Genomic DNA, 12,654 nt, shown 5'->3' with positions numbered 1-12,654 from the left:
CTTCCTCTCCGGGCCGGGCTCGGTACTGTCCGTCGCTCGGCTCCGAAGGAGCGAGAGTGAAGCGAGTGGATGGAGGGCGTGGCTTTGTGGAAGAGGACCCGCTTGCTGCTCCTGTCTCCGATTCCGGCTTTTGCTACTGAAAAGCTCTCCAGGATGCGTTGCGCTTTAATTTCCATCATCCACAGCCGGTAGCCCCGTTGTTCTTCAGAGTGGAAAAGGTCGATATAGATAGCGCTGTTGCGCCCGGAGCCAGATTAGCTAATAAAAGATAAGGACTTCTTTCGTGGTTTTACGCACGCTACAGTTGCATCGCACCCAATTCTCCGCCGCGTGAAAAAGGTGAATGAGCAGGAAGGAGAAGTTGCTCTCGTCCGTCTCTTTTCTGCTAGTAGTTAGGCTCACCTTTTCGTTGGCTATATTTGCAAAACGTGTTAACCCATGATGAACTGTAGTTTGCTGAAATAACCCACCCCATTTGCACAACACGCTAGGACACATCTAGCCAACCACATTTAAACCTAGCTTGTGAGGGTGATCTGCTGTGCCAATGAAACTTTGCTTATTTATCACTACACTTTACTCAGTGCTGCAAATTCCCTGCAAGTTAATTGTGAAACAATTTTTAAAATACTCATTTGAGATTATCCATTCATTGTATAGTTTGAATCTGGGCACATGTGCTTTCAGCTTCTAGAATCTCATACCTTCTGTCTTCATGTGACTTTATTGCTACAAGTCAAGCTGCTGAACAGGCTGGAGGGAGGGTGTACGGTGTCATGCTTCCATTATATTTAGGATGCAAGGTCAGAAAAGAAGGACTCCATGCATTTAGTTCCTCCTTTAGGGGAAATGATAAGTTAGATAAATTTTATACAGCATGATCTTATACTAGTAATGGATACATTGAAGCATTTCTGGAATATAAGTTGCTTATTACAAAAAAATGAAATCAAATCTCTAAAAGCGATGATAAACAAAATACTGTAAGTGTTGGGAACTGCAAGTGGCAGAAATGTCCTGAAGTCCTTTATGGTAATAGGCCCCTTTGATCAAGATCTGTTTATAGTTATTACTGGTTCCACCATGACCTTTTCCCAACTTGGAACAATGAAAAGTTTTTGAATACAAAATGCTGCAGTGAATGCTGAATTCACTGTTGCTTTTGACTTTTATTAACGTACTGCAAAGGATTTAACACAGCAGGTATTTGGAAAGGAACTAAGTTCTAAGTTGGGCAGAATCACTGGTATGCTGCATTCATAGTCATGCAAGCCACCATATGGGTTGTTTGGTTTTGGTTCAGCATATTGTATGGACTCAGACATCGTTGTTAGTTTATGGTCTAACATGCATGCAAACCCAGCCAGTGGTTTGTTCAGTAAACCCTTAATAACAAATCATGATGTAGCATGTAGGAAACCTGTCAGTGGCTGGGTTCAGTCAGCACAGTAGACTAAAATACAGTTGGCTACTTTGTAGAGCACTCTTACTGTGAATCCAAACAATGGGATTAATTTATTAAGCCATCAGTTAGTATGTGGTGTGAGTACAGCCAGTGCGAAGTGCTTTAAAAAACAAACCCTAAAGGGTACCTAGTGCTGCAGTAATGTCTTACACGCCATTTAATTTAATTTAATTTAATGTGCAAAAACATACTTGGTTAAAAAAAGTAGTGCAGAAAGCATCAAGGACAAAACCCCCGTATGATCAGCTACCTATATTTGTGCTTTAGAAATGTCTTTTGTAAATTATTCATTTGATACTCAAAATGTGTGAAGATGAAATGCATGGAAGATTACTAGATAGTATGCATTTATATTCATTTTTTAAAAATTATATCCCACCTTTTATCCAGAGCAATATATGCCCCACATGGAGTCTCCCCTGATTTGTCTTACAAAAGCAAGTTGCAGTGTAGGTTAGGCTGATGAGTAGGGTCTGATGGACATATAATTTTAAGCAACAATATGGTGTGTTTAGTTTTGCTTTGGTTGCTATGCGAACACAGCCAGTGGTGGTGAATTCCATACATCATGGCTTTGTGCTATGCATAAACCAAATCGTTATCTGATACAAAGTTAACCATTGAGTTCCAAGGTTCAGTAGGGACTTAAATCTGCATCTCTCCAGTCATAGTCCAATCTCTTAACCACTTCCTACTGAGCTCACCTCAATCTCTGACAAAGAAATTAGTCTCTAACTAGTAGAATAATTGACAGCAAATTGCCTAAGACTATCTTCATTGCCACAATAAATGCCTATCATATAATTGTAATAAAAATCTAACTGTATATTACATCCTGTTAAGCTTGAGACAAATAAAATATTTACATGATTTGTGTATATTATGGGAGGCTAATTATGAATCAAAATCTGAATGAACTTTAATACATGATAGGCCACCTCATCTCATTACAAATTGAGGAAATTTTCACAGGTAGTTTGTAATTTAGCATGATAATCATGAAAAAGAGGTGACAGTCAAAAATTGTGTAGGGTAGGTGCAAACTCTTAATTACATTAATCGCAATTATTTGCATCATGATTCTGTACTTGGGATACTCCTACTTAATCTCTAAAACAATGATTTTATAAAGTGTTTAGTAGCTTTGGAAGATAAGAAATATTCCCTTCAAATCTATATTTATGCATAGCATTATTTAAGAACCACTTTGATGGATCATCTGTCTGGTTGAGCATTCTGTTCCTACTGTAGCTAACCCAAAGCCCACAAGCAGGATATGGATGCAACAGCATCTTCCTGCCTTTGTTCTACAACAGCTTGAGGTAATGTATAGCTATCATGACTCATATGTATTGATAGCTACATCTAGATAGCAACCTATGAATTACTTTTTCTTAAACTGGAGCAAGTCTTAAGCAACTATTTTTGTGCCAATCAGTGTGTGTATAAGCAGCATGGGGTGCAGTCTTGTCCTGTGAAGCCTAGCGATGGGTATTCATGATGTTTCTGGAATCTCGTCAGGCTGTTACAGCTTGTAAGAAACCTCTGTACGTCACCCATATGAATGGTGTCAATGAATGTAAGATTTGACAGTTGTGGACAGCACCCCAACTTCCCACTCCTGAGCACCTGTTTTAAATAAATGAAATAAAGTCAGATGTCATGCTCTGTAAGTATTCTTTTGGATGATGGGTATTGCATCCAGATAGCCAGGATTTGTCTCTAAGTTGACAATGTGACATGGCTGAAAACTGCATGACTGAACAGTAATTTGGAATTTTGGATATACTACTAGGATATAACTTGTACAAAAGGCTCACCCAAAGTTCATATACAAAACAGGAATACACAAGCAAGAATTTTTATTTTGTGAATTCTGATAACAATTCATAATAAATATTGGATACAGACCCAACATTTAGAAGTAGTAGACATAATCTAACATGAAATGATATAATGAAGGTTCAAAAGCCTTCCTAGTCAAACAAAAATTTAAACCCTTCAACTTTAGTTAAGATTGCAGGTGAAGCAACATTTATTCAAGGGTTACTATGAGGCTGTTTTCTCTGCCCTGTGTCTGAAGATACATAGTTTAAATATTTATGGATGAATGTCTGTTTTTAAAAGGAATCATTAATGCACTCATGTAAAGAAATCCAATGTTTGACATTTTTTTGAACTTTGTTTTATTGCTGCATCACAGTTAACCGGGACATTAAATATATGTACCATACATTTATTGTTCACTTGCTATGGCAGAGTGTTATCTATGCTTTAATATTCACATGATCCATTCTGGTTAATAAAAATAGAACATGAAGCAATCAGGTGGGATAAAAATTAAAAACAGAATATCTGTTTGCTATGATTTACTTATTTGTTTATCACATTTGTTTATATACTACCTCATCAAAGGCTCTAGGCAGTTTACATTTAATAAAAACAATAAAAAATATAGTAAAAAGAAACAGCATCGATAAATAATATTTCAACTGTAAACCATGTTAGAACAAGATATCTCCTAAACAGTGGCCTCCAGTTGTATGGCATCCTCTGCACAGAATGCTCTATGGAAAAGGATTGCCTTGAAGGTCTTCCTAAACGTTAACAGGGAAAGAATCATCCTGACCTCAGGAGGTAAGCTGTTACAGAGAAAAGGGGCTGCAACTGAGAAGGCCTCCTTAGAGACCTCCACCCCCTTGAGTTCTGGGGAAATTCACAGCATGTCTTCTCAGCTGGCAGATCTAGGGTAGGCAGATTATACTTGGAGCAGACAATCTAGTGGGTGGAGAGCAAATTACAGAAATTGAAGCATGGATAACAATGAGATGAGTCACTGTTGCCAGAGCCTTTGGATCCAGAAAAGGACACAACTGTTGCACAGCTAAAGCTGGGCAAAGAGAGTCTTAGTCATGGTTTCTATCTGTTAATCTAGCATAAGCTATGAATTTAGGATAACACTCAGAGTGTGCACTTGCTCCTTCATGAGAAGTGCTATTTATTCATTACTATCCTGGAATCAAAGTACTTTTGGATGAACAGCAATTCAATTTTTCTGGGATTCATCCTAATCCTGTTTCTTTCATCCAGTTCTTTTCAACTTTGAGGCATGATATCAGACTTCTTTCTACTGCATGTACAAAATACCTAGAGGAAATGGATTAATTTTTCTCTGATCAAAGAAGTCAATTTAGCCATCTCAATAAGTTCCATCATCTTCACCAACCATTCCTCCATTGTAGGTGCTGCTGAATCTTTCCATCTTTGTGCATAGAATAATAAGTTATCATATACAAATACAAAATTCCATGACTTTTTTCCAAACTGTTTGTCCATCAATCCCAAAAGAAAAAACCTCTGGTCCCAATTGTGTATTAATCTTTAAAATCCTCTGAATCGGTATGTGTATTTGAATCCAAAGTTTTCTAGCTTTTTTACAAGTCCACCAAACCTGATAAAATGTCCCTTCTTTTTGTTCACATTTCCAACATAAATTTGAACTGCCTTTATAGATTCTAGACAATTTCTCTGGTGACATATACCAATGGTACATCATTTTATAAAAAATCTCTTTTTAAGATTATAACATAGTATAACTTTCAGCCACATATTTTCCCACTGTTCCATCTGTATATTATAACCAAAAAATTTAGCCTACTTTATCATACATTCTTTCACTTGTTCTTCTGTTTCAAATTTTAATAGAAGTTTATACATTTTAGTGGTTACATGTTCATCATTTGTACACAATTCTATTTCAAACTCATTCTTACAATGTTCAAAACCATAAACTCTTCTGCCTACTTTAAATCTTTCTAAAAACTATAAATAAGAAAACCACTGACAGCTATATCCCTCTGCCACCAGTTCTCTATTTATTTTATATTCCCCTTGACAAAATTCTAGTATCTCATCATAGGTTAGCCATTTGTGTTTGCCTATTATTTCTTGTCTATACAATGCTTCTTGTGCTGAGAGCGACAAAGGTGTTTTCAGGCACAGCCTGGGTTTGCATCTATTCCATATTCTCAAGGCATGTCAAGTCTAATGATTTTTAAAATGCACATTAACCTTGACTTTGTCATAATGCAGATATCCATGCCACCCAAGTCTCAGGTTGTGTCCTAAATCCAAGAGCCATCTATTTCTCAGCAGCACCCACTCTTTCATCCAAACCAAATAGCAAGCTGCAAAATACAATTTCAAATCAGGTAGACCCAACCCTCCCTCTTCCTTTCCATGTTGTAATACCTTATATTTAACTCATGTTTTTTCTTCAACCACACAAATTTAGATATATCCTTCTGCCACTGTTTAAATGGTGCATCAGTTGTCAAAACAGGTATTGTCTAAAACAAAAACATCATTCTAGGCAAAGAATTCATTTTTATCATAGAAATTCTTCCCAGCAATAATAGTTATAGTTTCTCCCATCTTAACATGTCCTTTTGTAACTTCATTCCATGACTTAATATAATTACTTTGAAATAACATACAGTTCATATTTGCATAATGATACCTAGATATTTTACCTTCTTCTCAATCGTAAAACCTGTTTTATTCATCAATTCTATTTGATCTTCTATTTTCATATTTTTTAACATCATCTTTTTATTAATCTTGAAACCTGCTAATGCACCAAATTTTTAAAAATTTCCCATTAATGTTTCAATTCCCTTTAAAGGAACTTCTAAAATCAACACCAAGTCATCTGTGAAAGCCCTTAACATATAAGTTTCTTTTTTAATCTTTAATCCTCTCATCTGGTCTTATATCTCTATTCAGTATTTCAAGAACCAAAATAAGAGAGGAGACAGTGGTCTCTGTCTTGTTCCTTTTTGTATCTCACAGGGTTTTGTTAGATCTCCATTAACAATTATTTGTGCTTTCTGTGAACTGCAGATTTATCTTATCCATTTTATAAAGTTCTCTCCAAAATTCATATCTTCCAAAACCTTGAACAAGAAAACCCAGTTCAAATTGTCAGAGGCCTTCTCTGCATCTAAGAAAATCAGTGCGGTTTGTTTTTCATTATGTTGCTCCAAATATTCCAAAATGTCCAAGACATTTCTAACATTGTCTTTTAACTGTCTTTTAGGTAAAAACCCACATTGATCTTCATGAATAAATTCTTGCAAAATTATTTTCAGCCAGCAGCTAGAATCACTGTGAACAACTTGTAGTTATTGTTTGATAATGATATCGGCCTATAGTTTCTTGTTAAAGTCAAATCTTGTCTGTCTTTAGGTGTTAGTGCTATGTTGGCCTCTTTCCAACACTATGGCCTTTTTCCTCCCTGTAAGATAGAGTTCACTGTGTTTTGTAAAGGTTGTAAAAACCTCAAAGCATTTATAATGAACACCTGATAATCCATCTGGTCCAGGCACTTTTCCTGGTTTAATCTTTTTTATAGCTTCAGAAACGTCCCTTATTGTTATAGGTCTGTTCATATTTTGTCTCTGTTCCTCTGCAATTCTTAGTACATTTTATTTCTTTAGATATTCATCTACAGTATTTTCTCTAGACAGATGTCATTTCCTTTATACAAGTTGGAATAATATTAATGAAATGCTTTTTGTATGGCTGTTTGCCCATTAATACAGTATCTCCCTTTTGTAATTTCAGTATCATTTTTTTTCTTTTTCTTTTCATAATTTATATGCCAGCCATTTCTCTGGTTTGTTTGCAAACTCAAAATATTTTTACTTTACGTAATTCACTTTTATTTCAATTTTTCTTACTATTAGTATAGATAACTGTTGTTGTAAAAGCTTGATCTGTTGAGAAATACTTACTTTCTCTGGAAATTTCTTTAACTTTTCTCCTGTTTCCTTTATCTCATGCAAAATACCTTGTGTTTTCTCTTGACTCTTCTTTTTGAATTCGTTATTATGTTGTATAAAATAACCTCTAATAAAAGCTTTACTTCTATCCCAAACCATTCTTAAATCAGTGCCTTTACCTACATTATTTTCAAAACATTCCTTTAATTTCTTTTTACAATCCTCCACTATTGCTTCTTTCTGTAGCAACATTTCATTTAGTTTCCATATAAAAGAACTAGATTTTCTTTTATAAACCAAACTCATAGGATTATGATCCTAAAAATCTTTGGTAATATCTCTACTTTAGAAACCTTAGTAGCCAAGTTCTTTGAAATCCAAATCATGTCTTTTCTTGAAAAGGATCTATGTCTTTCAGAAAAGCAGGTGTACTCTCTTGAATTGACATTTTTATGTCTCCATATATCAACCAACCCTAAATTGTCCAGCAAATCAGAGAAAACTTTTGGTAATTTGCCTTGAGTGATTTTAATATTTTTCTCAGAAGTTCTGTCCAGTTGTGGGGAAATCACTCCATTCCAATCCCCCACCAAACAATTTTCATAAGAGAAACCTATTAATCTTTCCATAAGTCCTTTATATAGAACAGTACTTTACCCTCATTTGGGGCATAAATTCCCAGTATCAAAGTCTTAGTCCCATGCAAATTAACTTTTACTCCAACAAATATACCATGCTCATCAGTCAGTACAAATTCTGGTTTTAGTTGGGGATTTATATACAAAACAACTCTTTTTTTGCGGGGGGGTTCCTGCTGAAATAAATTCTTCACCCAAATTTTTATACATCAAATATTTTATATCCTTTTTTCTAATATATGTCTTTTGTAGGCAAATTATATCTTGTTTTAATTTTTTCAAATAATGATTTTTTTTCTCTTTTGAGGAGTATTTGCTACATTTATATTCCATGTTAGACCCTTGTAATCCACAAGCAAGCCAAAAATTTAGAAAAATCAATACCAGTAGCTTCTAGTTCAGTATCATCCGTTTCAGTTTCCTGTTGCACCTGTTGGAGTTTTTGTGTAGTCTCATCCGACACATCCATTTGAATCACCTCCAATCCCTTTTTAAAATTTTCTAGAAATCCCCTTGCCCTCTGGACAGAATTCAATCGAAACCTCTGCTGCTTAAAAGTAAAAAATCACACCTTCCAATTTGTTTCATTGAAATGGAATATTTTTCTGCTTTAATTTCTCAGTCAAAAAAGAATATTTTCTCATACGCAAGATTCTGATAGGAATTTCTTTAAGAACAGTTACATCTGTATTATCAATCTTCAGTCTTGTATTAAAATGCTGCTGCAAAACCTGATCCCTTGTCTTCTTCCTGACAAACTATACCAAACATTCCTTGGAACATTTCTTATGCTTGTAAATCTTGTATTTATTCTATATATTTTATCAATTTCCGCCTCTGTATCCTCATCCCAATCCAAAATTGCTAAAGCTTTAATAACCTTTTCTCTGATATCTTCACCAGAATCCTCAGGGATTGCTTTAAGTCTTAAACAAAATTCCTTCTGTCTCAATTCCAATAGAGCCAGATTATCTAATTCTCTTTCCAGCTCTCTGTCTATAACTTCTGCCTTACTCTCCAAAATTTCTACTTAGTCATTAATTTGTTTTACATCTCCAGACACCTGTTTTACAGAGCTTTCCATCTTCTTTTTCTTTCATCTCCTCTTTCATATTTACATGTCTTTTATCCATTCTTTTTTCAAAAGCTGTCAATTTAGTATCAAGTGATTCAGTGAACTTACTGCCCAGTTGCTGAAACATTTTCTAAAGCAAATCTGGTGTATTTCCTCTCTCTGCAGGTTGCTCTAGCAATCTTCTCCTCCCCTCTACTATTTCTGCCACTTTTCTGGTGGTTGCCATTGTAATATAATCCAAAAATAAAAGTGTCTCAAACAAGGGAAAGAGAGAAGGCAAGCTTTTCCCCCTTTTTTCTATTTTGTCTTCCTGTGCCCTTAATACTTTTGTTTCAAATAACATTCTATAGTTACAGTCAGCATCCTAGTCAGCATCTCCATAGTTACTGTCAACATCACAGTCTGGGTCATATTACCTTTATCTTTTGTTTTGTAAAATCCATCAATTGTCTGCACTCTTTAATAGTAAACAAAAAACATTCCCACAAAGGTCCCGTTTGTTTGTCTATTTTAATTCTAATTTGTTCAAAAACACTTTCACCAAAAAAAAAAAATTCAAAATAACTATCTCCTTTATCTGTTTGCAAATTTTCTTACCTCCACTCCTTGTTAAGCTTTTTGGCAAAAGTTTTTAGTCTTTAAATCCTTTTTTTTCCCCTTTGTAATCCGGAAAGAATGATGACTCACCAAGTGGAATTTTCTTATCCTGCCACTCAGAAAATCTCTCTTTAGCTGTCAATTAGTTACATCTGAAAGTGTATAAGAAATGAGGCTCGTGCGAACCTTATGTCCATATAGGCTGCATTACAGCTGTGAGCTTGATTGCAATCCCTTGACTCCCAGCCACTCAACTCACAAGCCAACCTCAAAAACCTCATTTCCTGCAGTCTACTCATGAGGAGCAGCTGTCTGGAGTGCAAGTGGGTGATCTCACGATCTCTCCTTTTTCTGGGTAGACTATGCCAGCCAGAATTCATTGTCTGGCCGCTGATCTCCGCAGCAATGCTGTCCCCGCTCCTTCAGGGACATCTAGTTAACCATGAATCCTCACCAGAAGCCAAGATTTCTCTAAGGCTTGCTTTTTGGTTGTAAACAGCCACTAAGGGCTTTACACCTGGACATGCAGCCAAGACAGCACTGGTCATTCCGGCTGATTACTTTCGTTAGGACCTGGGTGAAGTTAGTATATCCCTCCTTTTGGATCTCTTTAACAGTTTCCAATACTATCAATGTTGTATTCTTCTGGATCACCTGCAGGAATTAGGAGTAAGAGGCTCCACTGTTTTACAGTGGCTGTGTTCCTCAGTGGGTGGTTCTGTTAGTAGTATGGGGGGAGAGGTCAGTCTTGGGGCTACTCCTGCATGGTGTGCTACAGAGATTGGTCCTCTCCCCTCTCCTCTCTGAAGTTTACACAGAACCATAGGAGAGATAATCTACAGCAGTGTTTCTCAACCTCAGCAGTTTTAAGATGTGTGGACGTCAACTCCCAGAGTCCCCCAGCCATCAAGAAAAGCTAAAAAGCTGTGATGGAAGGCATGAGTGAGGAGGATTCTGGAATGGAGTTTCAAGGTTACAGGGAGGGGGGAGAGACATTCCAAGGAAAACATCTCCTCAGCCCCCAGATGGACTGTGTGAAAGTCAAGAGGAGGGGACTGCCCCCCCAGGGCATGATGGTTATAGTTGCTATTGTTGTTTAGCAACAATAGAGTTAGTCTGGCGAGATTCTGTCTATTAGGTGCAAGAAGTTGAGCTGAATTCTGGACTGTCTCGTGGTGATTTTTGGGCTGAACCTGACAAAAGCTATCTGATCCATAAGTCTTAACTGATCTTTTCCCTCTGGAGTTTGGTGGTGCTGATAACCCTCATGATGAGCAGGAATATATTTATTTATTATATCAATTTATATAGCCACCCATTTCACAATCACAACTCTGTGATCTGACTGACAGAAACTGAAAATGATGTCCCCCACTTTCAGATTATATTCCATCTACTCCAAAGTAAAGGGAGATCAAGTGTATGGCCTTGTGATGACTTAGGACAATGGTATTTAAGATTATGATCTATAAAGTGTCATGCAGGAGTGGAAATAGATGTTCCCATTCAAGAGCAGCCAACTCCCATCTGTATTGACTGCTTCATTTTAAATTTCATTTACCTGGTATGATTATATCATGCTTTGTGGTACAGCACTTGTGGTACAACATTCTTATACTGCTATTGTTGTTATAGCTTGATTGTAGGAATGATGAAGGGAGATAAAACTGCCAGAGAGAAAGTGCCATAAATTCTGGCTATAACAAAGTAATAGTCCCTTGGTATAGTCTGGAGGTTGAGTCATTTGGAGGTTGAGTCATGGCAACTGGACAAGCAGTGAAACGTATCAGACCAAAAGAAAAGAAGTCCAGTTGACATGACTCAACCTCCAGATAATTCCACCTGGATGACTGAGAATCTTCATCAACATATTCCCTTGGTATAGCTGCCTAAATCCAGATCGGTGTCTGGGAGTTTGTTTGTTACAATGCAAGTAATAACAATATTTTTTAAAATTATAAAGATACTCTTTTTGAAAGTTCTGGATAGATATTAGCGTCAATTGTCTACTGAAGTTTTATTTTACATGGGTGGTTTTCTGAGGAATACTTGTACTGGACCCAAGATTTACCCTATATAACTAAGTCTGCTATCAATTCAGAATAAGAATGAACCACCATTTTTGGGTCTTAGCCATTAAATGTGTACAAGCCTATATAAGAGAAAGGAGGGAGGAGACAATGTAAGAAACTACATTATTGCATCTGTTAAAAGTTTTAGCTTGCAGAGTTTTTTCAAAGCTAATGTAAGAAAAATAGTATGACTTGGCTTTAAAGCTCTTCAGGATTGATTTTGAGGATGACAGTTTATTGATAAAACCTTTTTTTTTTTTTTGCAGCATAATCTGAACATAGCAAGTAATGAAGTAACACAGGCAGTAACTACTCTCCAAGTGTTCTGGATTGAGGCATTAGCCTCTTTCATAATGCTGGAAAGACTGGCATAATCTAGTACCATTCAAAAATCTGCTGGCACAATGTTATTTTCAGATTACTGATCCTATAAACACAAGCTCCTAGGCCGATTGTATTTCCTCAACAAAGACCAATCAATAATAATTTAGAAAAAAAACCCTAGAAGTCAGAATATTAATTTAAAACATCATGATAAGCCATCCATACAAGATCCTATTACAATCAAACTAACAAAATGTGGAGAAGAAAGATCTTAGTCCTCTAGTTATGAACTTTAGAAAGAGGTCCTTAGGTTCTTCAGCTGAAACCTATCAAAAGAATAGATGGTTTTAATCCCCAGAGGTCCACAGAAAAGAGAGTTGAAATATCTTTTAAATATACAACTATGGAGAACTGCCCAGGAAATTTCAGTCACTCTTAGATGTATTTTATTTATTTAGTATTTAAATTTATTTCCCATCTCACTTCCATACATAGTACTTTCTCTTCCAGTTTTTTCTACAACAAAAGTCTTTTCAGATTTCCTAAGAGATAGTAACTGCTCCAAGGGCACCTAGTAAGCTTCCTTGGGTGAGGATGGACTTAAACCTGGGGTTCTGTGGTTCCAGTCAAACACTTTATACTGCTAAACTTCATATTGTACTGGCTCTCCCAGATTTCATTTGTCTGCTGTCAGTTAACT

The 12,654-nt window shown here is 36.2% G+C and overlaps 1 long non-coding RNA gene across 1 annotated transcript in view; it reads left to right on the top strand.

The window, feature by feature from the left end:
• Nucleotides 1–95: 95 nt before the first annotated feature.
• The window catches only part of LOC148215928 (uncharacterized), a 34,954-nt gene continuing 22,395 nt past the window's right edge, over nucleotides 96–12,654 (top strand). Inside the window, exon 1 of the long non-coding RNA XR_015796424.1 lies at nucleotides 96–339. This is a non-coding gene — a long non-coding RNA (uncharacterized LOC148215928). The remainder of the gene's footprint in view (nucleotides 340–12,654) is intronic.

This window comes from Python bivittatus, unplaced genomic scaffold (genome assembly GCF_059951505.1).
Source record: "Python bivittatus isolate LINGU-HERP-01145 unplaced genomic scaffold, Pbiv_v1 ctg000330_np1212, whole genome shotgun sequence".
Taxonomy (NCBI): Eukaryota; Metazoa; Chordata; class Lepidosauria; order Squamata; family Pythonidae; genus Python; species Python bivittatus.
The sequence above is the reverse complement of the archived record's forward strand: the minus strand, read 5'-3'. Positions and strand labels throughout refer to the sequence as shown.